Source organism: Elephas maximus, chromosome 21 (genome assembly GCF_024166365.1).
Source record: "Elephas maximus indicus isolate mEleMax1 chromosome 21, mEleMax1 primary haplotype, whole genome shotgun sequence".
NCBI lineage: Eukaryota > Metazoa > Chordata > Mammalia > Proboscidea > Elephantidae > Elephas > Elephas maximus.
The window spans coordinates 8,333,402-8,351,896 of record NC_064839.1 but is presented as its reverse complement, the minus strand read 5'-3'; the positions used below and the strand labels follow the sequence as shown (position 1 = coordinate 8,351,896).

Here is an 18,495-nt window from a genome sequence, read left to right as displayed (position 1 = left end):
CCTATTAAAAAATGGGCAAAAGATATGACTAGACACTTCACTAAAGAAGACATTCAGGCAGCTAACAGATACATGAGGAAATGTTCACGATCATTAGCCATTAGAGAAATGCAGATCAAAACTACAATGAGATTTCATCTCACTCCAACAAGGCTGGCATTAATCCAAAAAACACAAAATAATAAATGTTGGAGAGGCTGTGGAGAGACTGGAACACTTCTGTACCGCTGGTGGGAATGTCAAATGGTACAACCACTTTGGAAATCGATTTGGCACTTCCTTAAAAAGCTAGAAGTAGAACTACCATATGATCCAGCAATCCCACTCCTTGGAATATATCCTAGAGATATAAGAGCCTTACATGAACAGGTATATGCACACCCATGTTCACCGCAGCACTGTTTACAATGGCAAAAAGATGGGAGCAACCAAGGTGCCCATCAACAGATGAACAGATAAATAAATTATGGTATATTCACACAATGGAATACGGTGCATACGATAAAGAACAATGATGAATCCATGAAACATTTCACAACATGGAAGAATCTGGAAGGCATCATGCTGAGTGAAATTAGTCTGTTGCAAAAGGACAAATATTGTATGAGACCACTATTATAAGAATTCAAGAAATAGTTTAAACACAGAAGAAAATATTTTTTGATGGTTACGGGAGTGTGGAGGGAGGGAGAGGGGCGTTCACTAATTAGATAGTAGACAAGAACTATTTTAGGTGAAGAGAAAGACAACACACAATACAGGTGAGGTCAGCACAGCTGGACTAAACCAAAAGCAAAGGAGTTTCGTGAATAAACTGAATGCTTTGAAGACCAGTGTAGCAGGGGCAGGGGTTTGGGGACCATGGTTTCAGAGGACATCAAGGTCAATTGGCATAATAAAATCTATTAAGAAAACATTCTGCGTCCCACTTTGGAGAGTGGCATCTGGGGTCTTAAATGCTAGCAAGCAGCCATCTAAGATGCATCCATTGGTCTCAACCCACCTGGAGCGAAGGAGAATGAAGAACACCAAATACACAAGGTAATTATGAGCCCAAGAGACAGAAAGGGCCACATAAGCCAGAGACTACATCCTCCTGAGACCAGAACTAGATGGTGCCCAGCTACAACCAATGACTGCCCTGATAGGGAAAACAACAGAGAACCCCTGAGGGAGCAGGAGAGCAGTGGGATGCAGACCTCAAATTCTCGTAAAAATACCAGACTTAATGGTCTGACTGAGACTAGAAGGACCCCAGAGGTCATGGTCCCCAGACTCTCTGTTAGCCCAAGACAGGAACCATTCCCAAAGCCAACTCTTTGGACAGGGATTGGACTGGATTGTAGGATAGAAAATGATACCGGTGAGGAGTGAGCTTCTCGGATCAAGTAGATACATGAGATTATGTGGGCAGCTCCTGTCTGGAGGGGAGATGAGAAGGCTGAGAGGGTCAGAAGCTGGCTGAATGGACACAAAAATAGAGGGCGGAGAGAAGGAGTGTGCTGTCTCATTAGGGGGAGATCAACTAGGAGTATATAGGAAGATGTATTTAAATTTTTGTAGGAGATACTGACTCGATTTGTAAACTTTCACTTAAAGCACAATAAAAATTAAAAAAAAAAAGGATAGAGGAATACAGAGAGTCACTATACCAAAAAAATTGGTCAATATTTAAGCATTTTAGGAGGTAGCATACGATTATGAACTGATGGTACTAAAGGAAGAGGTCCAAGCTGCACTGAAGGCATTGGCGAAAAGCAAGGCCTCCAGGAATTGATGGAATATCCTTTGAGATGTTTCAACAAATGCATGCCTCCCTGGAAGTACTCACTCATCTATGCCAAGAAATTTGGAAGGCAGCTACCTGGCCAACCAACTGGAAGAGATCCATATATATGCCTATTCCCAAGAAAGGTGACCCAACAGAATGTGGAAATTATAGAACAATATCATTAATATCACATGCAAGCAAAATCTTGCTGAAGATCGTTCAAAAGCAGCTGTAGCAGTATATCAACAGGGAACTGCCAGAAATTCAGGCTGGATTCAGAAGAGGACGTGAAACCAGGGATATCATAGCTGATGTCAGATGGATCCTGGCTGAAAGCAGAGAATACCAGAAAGATGTTTACCTGTATTTTATTGATTATGCAAAGACATCGAGCTGTGTAGCTCATAACAAATTATGGATAACATTGCAAAGAACGAGAATTCCAGAAAACCTACTTGTGCTCATGAGGAACGTGTACATAGATCAAGAGGCAGTCGTTCGAACACAACAAGGGGATATGAGTAGTTTAAAGTTGGGAAAGGTGTGCGTCAGAGTTGTATCCTTTTACCATACCTGTTTAATCTGTATGCTGAGCAAATAACCCGAGAAGCAGCAGTTAAGAAATCAAAAGATGCATTGTGTTGGGCAAATCTGCTGCAAAAGACCTCTTTAAAAGTGTTGAAAAGCAACGATGTCACCCTGAAGGCTAAGGTGTGCCTGACCCAATCCATGGTGTTTTCAATCGAATCATATGCATGTGAAAGCTGGACAATGAATAAGGAAGACTGAAGAAGAATTACGGTGTTGGTGAAGAGTATTGAATATATCATGGACTGCCAAAAGAAAGAACAAATCTGGGAAGAAGTGCAACCAGAATGCTCCTTAGAAGAAAGGATGGAGAGACTACCTCTCATATACTTTGGACATGTTATCAGGAAAGATCAGGCAACATCTAGTTCAACTGGCATAAAGTAGTTTATAAAAATGTTCTACATCCTACTTTGGTGAGTAGCATCTGGGGTCTTAAAAACTTGCAAATGTTCTTTTAAGATACTCCACTTGTCCCACTCGGTCTGGAGCAAGGGAGAATGAAGAAAACCAAAGACACAAGGGAAAGATTGGTCCAGAGGACTAATAGACCACAACTACCACAGCCTCCGCTGGACTGAGTCCAGCACAACTAGTTGGTGCCAGCTACCAGCACTGACTCCTCTGACAGGGATCACAATAGAGGGCCCCGGACAGAGCTGGAGAACAATGTAGAGCAAAGCTTTAACTCACAAAAAAAGACAGACTTACTGGTCTAACAAAAATTGGAGAAACCCCGAGAGTATAGCCCCTGGGTACCCTTTTAACTCAGTACTGATGTCATTTCCGATGTTCACCCTTCAGCCAAAGATTAGACAGGCCCATAAAACAAAACAAGACTAAATGGGCACACCAGTTCAGGAACAAGGAGGAGAACGCAGGAGGGGACAGGAAAGCTGGTAAGAGAAACTCAAGGTGGAGAGGGAAAGAGTGTTGACATGTCGTAGGGTTGGCAACCAATGTCACAAAACAATATGTGTATTAATTGTTTACTGAGAAACTCGTTTGCTCTGCAAACCTACATCTAAAGTACAATTAAAAAAAAAATGTGGATTTGAATGTGAAACATCCTGCCATTTCAATGCTGGCAACAAGTTCAATTAAAAAAAAAAAAAAATCATGGACCAATTAAATTATGCCTGGAACCAAACCAGTCAGTGACCATTTTTCATTTTTATCTTCCCTTAGGTGGTGGATTCCTTGAGCGTGAGTCAAACAGGCGGAGCAAAAGTTGCAAACTCTGACGTAGTCCTCTTTGGGAATGTTCTACTACCCAGGAGTCCCTGATGAGGCATGTCTCTCTCAAGAGAACAGGGTCCTAGCATTATCAGGTCAGTTTCCAGAGGGGCCAATGTGGAGATAAGAAAGCTAGTGCCAGCAGGGCTGAAATGCCCCCATAACTAGAGTCTTACCCCAGTGCCTGGCACATGGAGGGCAAATGTCTATGAAATTTTTGCTGTTTTTAGGTGCCATCAAGTCAATTCTGACTCATAGCAACCCTATGTACAACAGAACGAAACTGTTTGGTCCTGCACCATCCTCACAATTGTTGTTATGTTTGAGCCCATTGTTGCAGCCACTGTGTCAGTCTATCTCGTTGAGGGTCTTCCTATTTTTTGCTGACCCTCTGCTTTATTAAGCATAATGTCTTTCTCCAGGGACTGGTCCCTCCTGATAACATGTGCAAAGTGTGTGAGAAGTAGTCTCACCATCCTTGCTTCTAAGGAGCATTCTGGCTGTACTTCTTCCAAGACAGATTTGTTCATTCTTCTGAAGTCTGTTATATAGTCAGTAATCTTCGCCAACACCATAATACAAAGGCATCAATTTTTCAGTCTTCCTTATTCATTGTCCAGCTTTTGCATGCATATGAGGTGGTTGAAAATATCATGGCTTGGGTAAGGCACACCTTAATCCTCAAAATGACATCTTTGCTTTTCAGCACTTTAAAGCAAGGTTGTGTCATCTGCATATTGCAGAGTGTTAATGCATCGTCCTCCAAACCTGATGCCCCGTTCTCCTTCATATAGTCCAGCTTCTTGGGTTATTTGCTCAGCATACAGATTAAATAAGTATGGTGAAAGGATACGACCCTCATGCACACTTTTTCTGATTTGAAACCACGCAGTATCCCCTTGTTCTGTTCTAACGACTACCTCTTGGTCTAAGTATAGGTTCCTCATAAGCACAATTAAGTGCTCTGAAATTCCCATTCTTTGCAATGTTATCCATAATTTGTTATGATCCACATAGTCGAATGTCTTTGCATAGTCAATAAAACACAGGTAAGCATCTTTCTGGTGTTCTCTGTTTTCAGCCACGATCCATCTGACCTGGTTCCACATCTTCTTCTGAATCCAGCTTGAATTTCTGGTAGTCCCCTGTTGATGTATTGCTGCAACTGCTTTTGAATGATCTTCAGCAAAATTTTTTTTTTTATGTGTGTGATATTAATGATATTGCTCCATAATTTCTGCATTCCGTTGGATCACCTTTCTTTGGAATGGGCGCAAATATGGATCTCTTCCAGTCAGTTGGCCAGGTAGCTGGCTTCCAAATTTCTTGACGTAGATGAGTGAGTACCTCCAGCACTGCGTCCATTTGTTGAAACATCTCAATTGGTCTTCCATCAAGTTTCAGGGGCTCATTATCTTTGTGAACTATGTTATACCCCTGACTGGAGCACACCGAGTCAGGAGACAGTGGCAGGAGAGGAGGCTGGAGAGGCACAAAGGCTTCTGTAGGCCATGACAGGGAGTTTGGATTTGACTCTGAGTTAAATGGGAAACCACTGGAGGGTCAGAAATGGGGAGCAGAGGTCAGAGGAAATGATGTGTTTCTGTGAGCTTGGGTGGGATCGTTTTTAATAGATTACTGACTCAGAGACCTTAGGAAGCAGCGGGATCTTTGTTTTACAAGACTCACATCAGAACTAGAAATGACAAAGAAGATATGGTGATTTCATGACAAGGTTTGGCAGCCAACTGCTGCCCCTGGCAGCTCATATCACCCTGAAAGCTCTGATTCTAGGTAGACAGACATTCTGGACTGTCCTTAGCTGCCTTGATTCCTGATCAGCAGGCAGGATTTCGTAAGCCCTGACTCAAAGGCAGCCACGAGGGCAAAGCTGCCATAACCCTTGCCTCCAGCACCTGGCCCAGGCTGCCGGCATCTCACAGGCAGTTCTGAACCATTTTCACATGCCTCTGCCCTCTGGGCTTTCCCACACACCGCCCTGAGCTCTGCGAAAGGGAGCTACAATAAGCCCTTGTTTTACAGAGCCACTCAAGCAGGGCCAGCTCAGCGTGCTGCAGTGGGGGAAGCGGGCTGGGTCGGGGTGGGAGCCTCGCAGAAGGAAGGAATCCGTCCTAAATCTCTCCTTTTCAAAGAGGACTTGGCAGAAAGCCTGTGTGCTTCAGGCTTATTTTGGCAGTTCCAGGCCAGGAGTCACAGGACCGTAGCTGTAGAAAGCGCGAGAAACACATTTTTGTTATCCCATCAAAATATTCCTGGGGAGCCAGGCTGTTGGGGCAAGTTACCTGCCATCATTGACGTCAAAGGAGGAAAGGAAATAAATGGTTGGGTTCTCATCTTGGGAAGGAGAATGAGCATTTATGGAGCCCCAGCTCTGCCAACAAGCAATGTTTGTGGGGCACTTTGCGTGTGCCAGGCATGGTGCAAACACAGGCATGCCCGCAGTAGTCCTCCGAGGTAGGTTACTGCTTTAATCCCTATGTTGTTGTCAGCTGCCGTAGGGCTGGCCCTTGACTCAGGGGGACCCCATGCACAATGGCATTGGGCCGTTGTGATCCATAAGGTTTTCATTAGATGGTTTTTGGAAGTAGATCACCAGGCCTTTCTTCCTAGTCTGTATTAGTCTGGAAGCCCCACTGAAATCTGCTTAGTACTGATAGATGGCTGGTGGATGTGCATGTGGTGTGTTCGCCGGGAATCAAACCTGGGTGTCCCACATGAAAGGCGAGAATTCTACCATTGAACCGCCATTGGCCCCTACCCATTTAACCAAAAGAAACCAAATCTGTTGCCGTCAAGTCGATTCCAACTCATGGCCACCCTATAGGACAGAGTAGAACTGCCCCATGGGGTTTCCAAGGAGGGGCTGGTGGATTCAAACTGCCAACCTTTAGGTTAGCAGCCGATCTCTTAAGCAATGCGCCACCAGGGCTCCCATACTCATTTAGAGATGAGGAAATGGAAACTCAGAGGTGATGTGCCAAAGGTTGCAGAGCAGTTGTAAGTGGTTGAGGTGGGATTTGAACTTGTGTGCCTGTCTCCAGAATCCTTGCTCTTCCTGGCCATGCTGAGCCCCTCTGGCTGTAAAGAAGGATGTCTGTGTCCCAGGCTCCATGCGGGGTGAGTTACAGTCTGATCGCATATATTCTTCACAACAACCTGAGGGTAGATTCTTGTTGGGGAGGGAAAGGGGCTGGCGTGCAGACAAACAGTAAACAATAAACAAAAAAATAAGTAAGTTACATGATATGAAAGAATTGATAAGTTATATGGGAAAAACAAAAGCAGAGCAAGATAGAAAGGTCAGGAGTGCCGAGTGTGCCACACTGAGCATGGGAGATTTGAGCAAAGACAGGAAGTGGGTAAGAACTGAGCACTCAGGTGTCTAAGGACAAGCCTTGCAGCAAGAGTCCCTGGGGACAGATGCACCGACTGCAGGAAGTCCAGTGTGCCGGGTGGGGCACAGAGCATCCCGAAACGGTGGCAGGAGATGAGGCCTGAGAAGTCCAAGGCTTCTGTAGGCTTTTGTAGGCCTTGGCGGGCAGTTTGGATTTGACTCTGAGTTAAATGGGAAACCACTCGAGGGTCAGAACAGAGAGTGACATGCTCCGATTTTCATTTTGGAGCCCTTAGCATCACTTATTATGAGATATAGCAGAAGCACGTTGATCTTTGGTGCTACATCACCATCTTTGGAGGGCTAAGGAAGGTTAAACAACGGGAAGCTGGGGAAGCCGACTGTAGGAAGCGGTAGGAAGCAAGGAGGCTGGGCACGAGGCTGTTGGAGTAAATCCTGCAGGAGGTGATGGTGGCCAGGAGGTGGGGGGAGGAATTGGATTCTGAATATATTCTGAAAGGAGAGCCAGCAGGGTTTCCTGACAGGTTGCATGCGGCACGTCAGAGGACAGGAGTCAGAGATGAGGCCAAGGTTTTTTTGCCCACCGGCCTGGTGTAAATGATTAACACGCTTAGCTGCTAGCTGAAAGGTTAGAAGTGTGAATCCACCCAGAGGCACCTCAGAAGGAAGGCCTGGCGATCTACTCCAAAAAATCAGCCACTGAAAACCCTGTGGAGCACAGCTCTACGCTGACACACGTGGGGCCACCATGAGTTGGAGTCAACTCAATGCAACTGTCTAAATGGGAGAATGGAATTACCGTCCATTGAGATGGGCAAGGTTGAGGCTTAAGCAAGTGTAGGGGTGGGAATCAGGGTTATATTAGGAGTTTGGGGTGTCTACTATATATTTAAGTGCAGATGTCAATTAGGTAGTTGAATATATGAGTCAAGCTTGAGAGAGAAATCTGAGTGGGAGATATAAATAGTTCACAGAATCCAAGATAACTCTGTAAAAAAAATGGTTTTGGAAAGGACAGGAACTGTGGCGATTTCTCAGTGGCAGGAACATCAAGGATTTTCCCCAAAGTAAAATCAGAATGTTTGTAGCAAAACAAGGGGGAATGAGACAGAACACAGGTGATAACCAGACTTCCACTACAGGGCCTTGTCCTGAGTGTCTCTGACAGTTCTTTCCAAGTCTTTCTGCTCTTATCAAATGAGTGCAAGTCCTGTTCTTGACAGCCTGCTTCCCCGTCTGCTCAGAAAAACCTCCCTGTCTCAATGAAGAGTGATGGCACATTTAGGCTATCTTATTAAACACTGTTTATCTCCTAAAAGTAGTCTGCAGTGTGTTTAATCAAAGTCAGGGCAGATGTGATTTGCAACACCCAGAAGTCACTTTCCATTCTTTCTCTCCATGAGAGAAAAACAACCCCTTTTCCCCACCCCAAATCCTGGAGGGAAGTGATATGCTAAGAACCAAACCAAAACCCATTGCCGTCAAGTAGATTCTGATCCATAGCTATCCTATAGGACAGAGTAGAACTGTCTCATAGGTTCCCAAGGAGCTGCTGGTGGATTCAAACTGCCGATCTTTTGGTTAGTAGCCAAGCTCTTAACCACTGTGCCACCAGGGCTCTGTATAGTACTTTAGGCATGGGGAAAAAAAAAAGAGAGAAAAACCAAAAAAGATGTCCAACAAAGTCTATAGCTATCTTATTCCTACTTGGACAGGGAAGGTAAAAAATTTAAACCACAGAAGAATCAAATCACTGCTTTTCCCATCTAGGGCTTTCCACTGGGCATCACCATATGTTGAATGGACAGGTTCCATTTCTCTTGGGTTTTCAAGAGATTAGAGCTTTCTGATTTCGAGAAAAAGTAGCCAGTAAGTCTGTGCTTCTGTGCCTTCCACTTCTGCCCACAAATATCTGAGGAATAAACTATGTCCTGATTTAAGGGTTTAAGGTTCTTTTAACACAGCTCTAGCATTTAACTGTTTTGCCCCTTCTTAGGAGAGGTGATCAGGAAGGCTGAAGACTTCAAATGCAGTCCTTAAATGAAGGACGCCCTTGGTTCCCAGCTGTGTTGGAAAAGAGAGGAAGGAAAGGAAATGAATTATCAGGAGACAATTGTGACTTAACTCTGAGTTTAGAAAATGTTTTCAAAATAATTTCATCTTAATAGCCTAAGTATGGAAAATATTTATAGCTTCTCCCAGAGTGGGCAGACCTGTGGAACGTCTGTGGCAGTGTTGGACATCTCTGCAGCTTCAAGGTAGTGTTTCTTTTTTCAGTTGCCTCATCCACTTTTCTTTAGGAAGTGTTTGCTGAGGAAATAAAAAATCCTTCATCCTTGAACTAAATCATTTAGGGTTTGGGGTGCTGGCCAATTCAATGTGGCTCCAAGAACATTTAACCTTGAAAATGCTTTCATTTCAAACAGAAATGCAGCCTTAGAGCAAGAGGGCCACTTATTTTACCCTGGAAATGGTATGCGAGTCTATAACCTGGTTATTCTTTCAACAAGTGTTTATTGAGTCTTACCGTGTGCCCCGTGCCAGGCACTGTCAGGGAGTGACATTCACTTCCAGCTGACATGAAGTCTATGGACAAAGGTGGGCAACTAAGTGGACAGTGATAATCCAGTATGAGTGGTGCTGCACCAGAGATAACCACAGGGTTTGGAGGATTAGGGGAGAATTCCCTGAGGAAGTGATGTATCACCTGGCCTTAAGGACAGGAATGGGAGACTGCGATAGACATGAATGTGCAAAGAAGCTAGGCTGTTCATAGAACTCAAAGTATAGCATTATGGCCAAGGGTGGAATTGCTCAATACGTCCCATTCTGGGTGCCTGTGGGAGTCCCTGGTGATACAAATGATTAATGCGCTTGGCTGCTAATCAAAAGGTTGGAGGTTCAAGTACAGCCAGAAGCACCTCTGAAGAAAGATCTAACAATCTATTTCTGAAAAATCAGCCATTAACAACCTTATGGAGTGGAATGGACACAGAGAGTAGAGGGAAGGAGCAGGCTGTCTCATTAGGAGGAGAGCAATTAGGAGTATATAGCAAGGTGTATATAAATTTTTGTATGAGAGACTGACTTGATTTGTAAACTTTCACTTAAAGCACAATAAAAATTTAAAAGAAAAAAAAAAAAAACCTTCTGGAGCACAGTTCTACTGTGACACGTATGGGGTTGCCATGAGCCGGAGTTGATTTTTTTATTGGTGGAAATTCCTTTGTTTTCAAGGCCAAGTCTGACTTCCCAGTATGGAACCTTCTATATTCAAGAGAGTGGATGAGTCACTTGCTTTTGTTTACTTTAATTTTTAAGTCTTTTTCTGTTCCCATTCCTTCCCTTTAGTCATTTTCTGTTTAGGGCCTGAGATTCCAGGCTGTTTTCACTGTACTTCTTTGGGTACAAATGATTGCAACTCAGTGTCCAAGCAATAGCAGTACTTGAGTCTAGCTCAGAAAGAAATAATTTTTGAGATTAATTTGCACTTCATTCCATTGTCTCCTGTTCATCCTTCACTGTGTAAGATTCTTAAATAAGGACTTTCCTTACCAAGGAGCAGCCTGCTGTTAAGAATTCTCATCGTTTTCCTTCTTCTTTTCTATGCCTGAGGCAGTTTCCTATGAGAGTGGACGCACAAAGGAAAATGGACATTTTTCTGCCTGACTCAGAGGCTGTGGGTTTTATTCCTAACGTTCAAAAAGAACCATGCACAGCAGGGTTCCTGAGAGCCAGCCTATAAATATCCAAAAGCATCCAAGGATGGAGGCACTGCGTTTTAATATTAATAGGCTGCAGTATGGCTCTCCAGAGGAATTTTCAAAGGGCTCATTTTCTTCCCTACCCCTCATTGATTTTTTTTTTTTTTTAAGTTTGTATTGCTTAAATCAAATATAGAAAAAGCAAACATGTTTCTGGGATGGAAGTTTGCATTTCTGGAATCTTTCAAGTCCTCCCGGGTGGGTGTTGCCACCAGGACCATTTTCACCATTCCGTCTCTCTGCTTGTTCTCTGTGGAGCCAGTCTGTGTGTGAAAGGGCTTGTAGAGTCAAAAAGTAAATCTGTGCTTTTAGAGAATGAGATGGGAGATTGTCCCACAAAGTCCTTTTGCAAAGGGGAAGAAATGGTCTACTCCTACTCAATGCTTAGGTTTGATGTGAACGGATCTCCCATCGAGAACCTAGTATTTGAGACACTGCCATGTTTGAATTCTTTACATTTTGATTTCTTCTAAATTATTTAAGGCCAAAGAATAACTTATGTGGTGTAGTGAAATAAATCGCAGAAGTACAATGACTTTGTGGAGAAAATTCAGTCTTAGTCATCTAGTGCTGCTGTAACAGAAATACCACACGTGGTTGGCTTTAACAAAGAAAATTTTATTTTCTCGCAGTCTAGTAGGCTAGAAGTCCAAATTCAGGGCGAGATATCCAGGGGAACCCTTTTCCTCTCTGTCAGCTCTAGAGGAAGGTCCTTCTTGTCAATCTTCCCCTGGACTAGGAGCTTCTCTGGGCAGAAACCCTGGATCCAAAGGACATGCTCTGCTCCCTGTGCTTCTTTCTTGGGGGTATGAAGTCCCCCCTCTCTGCTCGCTTCCCTTTCCTTTTATTTCTTGTAACATGAAAGGTGGTGCAGGCCACACCCCAGAGAAACTATCTTTACATTGGCTCAGGGCTGTGACCTGAGTAAGGGTGTTATGTCCCACCCTAATCCTCTTTAATCACAGGCAGAGATTATGATTTATAACACGTAGGAAAATCACAAAATGGGGGACAACCACACAATACTGGAATCATGGCCTAACCAAGTTGACATATTTTTGGAGGAAACAATTCAATCCATGACAGAATATATTCAGGAAAGTTGAGAGATTCCTATAGGGCAAGACTCGTGCGGACATCCAAATTGCACAAGATTGTCTATGCTTCCTGGAAGATAAACTCAGAAATTCAGCAAATATTCGTTCAACAAATATTTGTTGAGTACCTATCTCATGCGATAGTTTGTGAATGAACTGATTGCCTACCCAGGCGATCCAAGGGAATAAACCAAGTAACTGTTAATTCTAATAGGAGTTTAATAAGGTTGTCAGATTCAAAATTCACAAATACAAATCATTAGATGTCCTATATATCATTAATCACCGATTAGAAAGCATAAAGGGGAAAAGAGCCCATTTTAATAGCAGCACAAATGTAAGAAGATGCACAAGGCCTGTGTAAAAGAAACATTAAAACTTACTGATGGATATAAAAACATAAAAAAAAAAAAAACCCACTGCCATCAAGTCAATTCTGACTCATAGTGACCCTGCAGGACAGAGTAGAACTGCCCCATGGGGTTTCCAAAGCAGTAAATCTTTACGGAAGCAGACTGCCACATCCTTCTCCCGAGGAGCAGGTGGTGGGCTCGAACCTCTAACCTTTTGGCTAGTAGCTGAGCACTTTAACAGAGATCTAAAGAAACGGTGATATATACCATGTTCTTACATGGGAAACCTCAAAGGTATAAAAATATTAATTCTTCCCAATTAAAAGTTCAATTGAAATCACAATAGGAAACTTTCTCATTCTGTGATTTAATGTTACCCTTAAATCATCTCACATACTATCGGTGGGGTGCATTTCCTGCTACGGGACCTCAGGGTGAAGCCCCAGGAGACAGCGCATGGAAAACACCAGAGGGAGGTGGGGGGAAATCTGTGCTGTCGAAGTGATCAGGTAAGGCTTCATGGAGGAGGTGGAGCTTGGGCTCTGAAAGGTAGAGGGGAGAACAGAGGTCATTTCAGGCAGGGAGAACATAACAATACGGGGGTAATATCAACAGACAGGCTTACTGGCAGCAAAAGAGCAGCCTGGCTAGAGGACAGACTTTGTGTTGGACACTCTACCCTGTGGGCAGTGCCTTTGACTTTGCCTTCTCCTCTTGTGACTTGTGCCTTTAGCTTCTCTTTGGCCCTGGATGGGAGATGTGCAGTGGCCAGCTGTAAACTCTCAGGAGGTAGCCACTGCTCCCAGTCACTTGTTCTAAGATGGAGTGAGGGTCTGGCAGCCTGCTGGGCATGCCACGGCATCCATGCCAGCACTTGGCGGACTCTGCCAATTGAGTTAGGACAGCTGTTCCCAACCTCTGTGAATCGGGCTTCATGTTCTTCACCATCTCCATGCCCAACGCGTACTGTTACTTACTGATTTCTAAATAATTAAAGCAGCTCACCTTTTTCTTTCTTAATTGTGATGTAAATATACACAATAAGAACAAAAAAAAAGAGCCAAACCCCATCGAGTTGATTCTGACTCATAGCCACCCTATAGGACAGAGTAGAACTGCCTTTAGGGTTTCCAAGTGGATTCAGACTGCCGACCTTTGGGTTAGCAGCGGAGCTCTTAACCACTGCTCCACAAGCATTCACCAATTCAGTAGTTTCTACTTGTACAATTCAGTGATATTGATTATACTCTTCCTGTAAGCAACGTATTTTATAAAGGCATAGATGCATTGATTTTAAAGGACCTTTCATATCACTACCGTAACTGCCAAACTAGCATCAGATGACATAAACAGATGGTACTTTAAAATAAATACTTGTTGTGTGCTGTTGAATTAATTCCAACGCATAGTGACCCTGTAGGGCAGAGTAGAACTGCCCCATAGGATTTCCAAGGCTGTACATCTTTATGGAAGCAGACTGCCACATCTTTCTCCTGAGGAGTGGCTGATGGGTTCCAACCACCAACTTTCAGTTAGCAGCCGAGTGCTTAACCACTGTGCCACCAGGGCTTGTTTACATAAATACTTAACTGTTAAAACAATACTTTCCAAGTATCTCATAAAACCCCTGGTGACAGATTTGGCTCACTTTAGGAAAATGCTGGGCTCGAGAATGAGACAGACTCATTTTTGCTAGAAAGGTGAGAACCTCAGAACCTCAACACTGGAAGAGACCCTGATAAGAATCTAGCCCGTGTTTGGGAAGCTGTTTTTTCCCCACCTTTTTGTTGTCCCCTCCCCTATTTTTAGTTGGAAGTGATATAGAAAGCAGCAAAAAGCGGGCTGCTCTGGTTGAAGCCTTTCATGCCATCTCCCTTGCATCCCTCCAGGTAGCTCCCCAGAAGCCCAGCCTTGAAGCCTCAACCCTGATCCCCTCCTGCCTCCAGGCCCTGCTTGGCTCCTTCCACAGAGAAGCAGCCTAAACCCTGTGCACCAGTCCCATCAGTGGCCAGAACGAGGCGGAAGCATGTTGAAGACCAAGCAGTGGAGGGTGGGTTTGGAGAGCTGACCATACTTTGAGAGGACAGTGCACCCAGCTTTGGATGGCAACCCAGGCCCTCATCAAACGCTGAGTGTCACATGTGGGAAAGCTGAACCTCTGTTCCCTTTGTTGCCGACCACTGGGGAGGTTTCAAAGAGCACGCTGTAGCCTTTGTCAGCATGGGCATTCATGCCTGCCACCCCCCCAGCACCCCCCCCCCCCCCCCCCCCCGTCGTACCCTCCTGTGGTCTCCAGACACTCCTCTCCTGAATATCATTTCTTTCCCTTTCTCCTGCACACAAAAGCTCAACACGGGGTTCATTCTGCAAGCTTAATCTTTTGCTTCCCCTGCTTGGCTGGCTCAAATGCCATTTGCAAAAATGTAAATCTCAGCGGGGCTGAGTGCAGTTTCTGCTGCTGCTTTCCAGCTTCTTTGCTTCAATGCAGAACTCTAAGCCTTCCTTCCAGAAACTTGCTGAGGAGGACAAGCAGCCTTTGAGAATCTACTGGGTTGGTGAATACACATCGCCAGGGCCAGGACTTTGAGGGCCCAGAGAAAAGTCAGGTTCCAATCCTGGTCCTACCACCTACTGTGTGACCTCTCAGAACCTCAGGTTTGTCTCCCTTGTAAAGATAGAAACAATCTCTCTTGCTGTGGACCAAATGGGAAACCAGCCTGAAAAAAAGCACCTTATAAACTCAAGATTCTGCAGTATTGAGGGCATTACTTCTGCCAGGCATCCGGAAGCCCTTCCCAAGGGACAAAAGTTTTGAAAACTGGCTCTAAGTTTGCTGTCTCCCCAGACCTCCAAATGCCAGTAAGCGATTTTGTGGAGGTGGAAGCTAGAGAAATGTTTATGCAAATTGGGCCCTGATTAGATGCAAAAAAAAAAAATGTTGACTGCTTTTCGAGGGTGTTCATTTTTCTCTGAGAGTTTTGTTTGCACATTAGACGCACACAATGTGATTTACATCATTGGCCTCACCCTGTCTTATTTGCCTTAATGTAATTGTCTGTTCAGATCCACTGATGGTGAAAATTGCATTTGTCCTGATCAGTGGAAATGTTCTAAAAATGAGAAGTTCAAGGAAGGTGGAGGCTTTAACGCAGGGAAAGTGGGTTTATTTTCTTAGCTTTTTGAAATAGTCTCATTCCCTAGAAAAGGATCATCTCTTTGCAGAACGCCAAAAATTGGATGGCTCACGGCAACCCCTAATCAGGCAAGTTGCTAAAAAAAAGTGGCCTGATTCAGAGCATCTCTGTCAGTTCAGCAGTGTTCTTGGGTAACCTTGGAGGATTTGGGGATTTTTTGGGCAGTCCACACACAGTGTGTGCTTTGGCTGGAAAACAATGGTAACTGCAGGCTCTTCCCTTTCTGGAAGCGCTTCTGGGGACTTGAGTGTATTCCCATCCTGAAGGTCAGGAAGAAGGGGCTGTCAGGAAAAGCCCCTGATGCCGAGGCTCTTGCTCTGCCCACGCCAAGGGCTCCAGCAGCATCTGCTTAACCCCACTTCCCTGTTCTGTGTTTGGCTCTCAGGGTCACTCAGACCTGTGGGCACTAGTAATTATTTGCTCAGTGAACGAAAGAGCTTGCTTCCTCAAGTTCTCTGGAAATTTAAAGAGGTACAAGACGGTTTGTGGGTGTTTGGAGAATCACCTTTATTACGGCTGTAGTTTTTATTGTGCACGTGGCCATGTTAAACTCTTCCATCTGGAATGCTGCTGGAAGACTGTGAGAGCAGAATTTCAGAGCGTTAGACTTATTAGAGATGTCATCATCTACCCTTCAGAAACTTCCACCTCTATATGGAGTGAAAACAGAGAAGGGAACCGTCCACCCTGCAGAAACTCCTGGCCTAAGGCAGCCATCACTGACGAGGGCTCACCTGCTGGAGGTGGCAGGGTCAGAAGACTATTAGCTTTCAGAGACAGGTTGACTTGTTGGGAAAGAAGACAGAAGCTGGCAGAACTTTGTATCGCGAACTAGCTGTGAGACCTTCAGCAAAGCCCTTGACCTTGAGTTCTGTCTCTCAGGCGGGATGACACCGAGACATGCTCTCTGCAGTCACTTCTCTGGAACACGGGTCCTTCCCACTGCCCCTTGAATTTCCCATGGATGTGAGGCGGCAGATGGACAAGCCCGTTGAGGAAAGGACCAGTGCTTTACTGATACAAAGCAGTGGCCTTCTTACCTGTCATAGTAGAAGCTGTAAACTGGGCAGGGCCTGCAGATGAGCTTTGGTTAGCCTGCACAGTGTTTCAAAAAAATTAATTCATTGCCAGCACATTCAGAAATTAAAGAATTTCAAATAAAATTTAGATTTCTAGTTTCTCTTAAACACTGGCTCCACATTTTTGCATGGCCAACAATTGGTTGGTGCTAAGTAGCTGCTGCAGTGTCTCCCTGACATGGACGCAATTGTGCTTCTTTGTTGCTGTTGTGAGCTGCTGTCAAGTCAGCCCCCGACTCGTGGTGACCCCAAGCACAGTGGGGCAAAATGCTACCCAGTCCTGTGCCGTCTCCATGATCAGTTGCAGATTGGACTGTGGTGATCCACAGGGTTTTCACTGGCTGATTTTTGAAAGGAGATTACCAGGCTTTTCTTCCTAATCTGTCTTAGACTAGAAGCCCCACTGAACATCATAGCAACATGAAAGCCTCCACTGGCAGACGGTGGTGGCTACACATGAGATGTATTGATTGGGAGTTGAACTGGGGCCTACCCCATGGAAGGCGAGAACTCTACCGCTGAACCACCACTGCCCCTTGTTGTTCTTACGGTGGAGGAACAGTTTTCTGTCTTGCTGGCAGGCACTGCTCGTGCCCAGACCACCTCCCCTGGACACGTGCTGTTCCCACGCACCCCAGCCAGAGGGCTTCCTGCTGCAATCACCTGCGCTTCTTTGTTTGGGGCTTTCTTTGGCCACCTGAGTATCTTCAGACCACCCACAGGGCAGGCCAGGAAAGTTGTGGAGCTGCTCAGGAAGCAGCTTTCAAAGGATGATGGATGGGAGTTGGTAGATATACGTCGACTCCAAGGTACAGTCCGGAGTTGCCTCCCAGAGGCCCCAGGGAGGTTGATTCCTGGTTGCCTTCAGTGCTACCTGCTCACGAACACCCCCTGCATTGGCACCGGCCCTTGCCTGCCTCACTTCCCCACTTTCCCCTGGGTTTCCTGGGGTCACCTTCCTGTGTGATCCTTGTGTTTAATTCGCTGTCTCGGGATCTGCTTCTGAAGGATCCCGACCTAAGGGTTGTGCTTGACTCCATCCAAAGGGGAGATGAAAGAAAGACCTTGTAATTGACCTGGACCTGTCTGGGATTTCTTGCTCCTCTAAGGTCACCATCTCAGCTGATGCTCAAGAAGGCAGGGGACCAGCCATCCTCCTGGGGCACGGGTACCTTGGGCAACACCGAGAGGCATCAGTTTGTCTTTAGGGACTTCGTGCCTTGAGCTGATCCGCCCTGATGCCCAGGACTTGTAGGAGACTGTCACATCTGGACAGTATTGTTTGACCCCTTTCTGTCCGCCATCATCTCAGTGCTAGCTGTGAGGAGGGAGGCAACTGGCTTCAAGGAATCCAGGACCTGTGCAAATGATGGCTGCTGTAACAGACCTTCCACTTCTCCCAGCGTTCCCTCTCCTGGTCGAAGAATTCACTGCTTCACACAGAGGAAGCATGTCTCTCCTGGCCTCAGTGTGTGAGGGTGTCTGGGGGGCTGTGGGCCTGAGGAGTCCCTGGAGGGTGCAGATGGTTATGTGCTTGGCTACTAACCAGAAGGTTGCGGGTTCGAGTCCACCCATAGGCACCTCAGAAGAAAGGCCTGGTGATCAATTTCTGAAAAGTCAGCCACCGAAAACCCTGTGGAACATAGGTCTACCCTGACACATGGGGTCACCGTGAGTCAGAGGCAATTGAACAGCAACTGGTGTGATGTGAACCCAGCTTTTTCCACATCCCAAGCTCTTTGAGCTCTCAGCCCCTCCTGCGAGGTAGCTGACAGCACAGGCCCTGGAGTGAGATCGGTCTGGGTTCAAATCCTAGCCACACCTCTTCTTAGCCTTGAAGTAAATCCTGGTTCCCTTTCTGATCCCCAATTCCTTTGTCTCATGGAGTTGTTTTGAGAATGTAAATGATATAATAATCAGAAAGTACTTAGCATCACGTTGGGGTCCTTGAAAGTGCTCAGCACGTGTTCACTATGGATGTTTAAATCATTGAGATTACAGCGGGCTGAGGAAAATCAACAAGAGTAGAGACACAAA

At 45.3% G+C, this 18,495-nt stretch overlaps 1 long non-coding RNA gene across 1 annotated transcript in view; it reads left to right on the top strand.

Moving 5' to 3' along the window:
- LOC126064882 (uncharacterized) overlaps nucleotides 1-18,495 on the top strand; it is a 123,501-nt gene that overhangs the window by 31,919 nt on the left and 73,087 nt on the right. The window contains exon 2 of the long non-coding RNA XR_007514668.1: nucleotides 3,548-3,690. This is a non-coding gene — a long non-coding RNA (uncharacterized LOC126064882). The remainder of the gene's footprint in view (nucleotides 1-3,547; nucleotides 3,691-18,495) is intronic.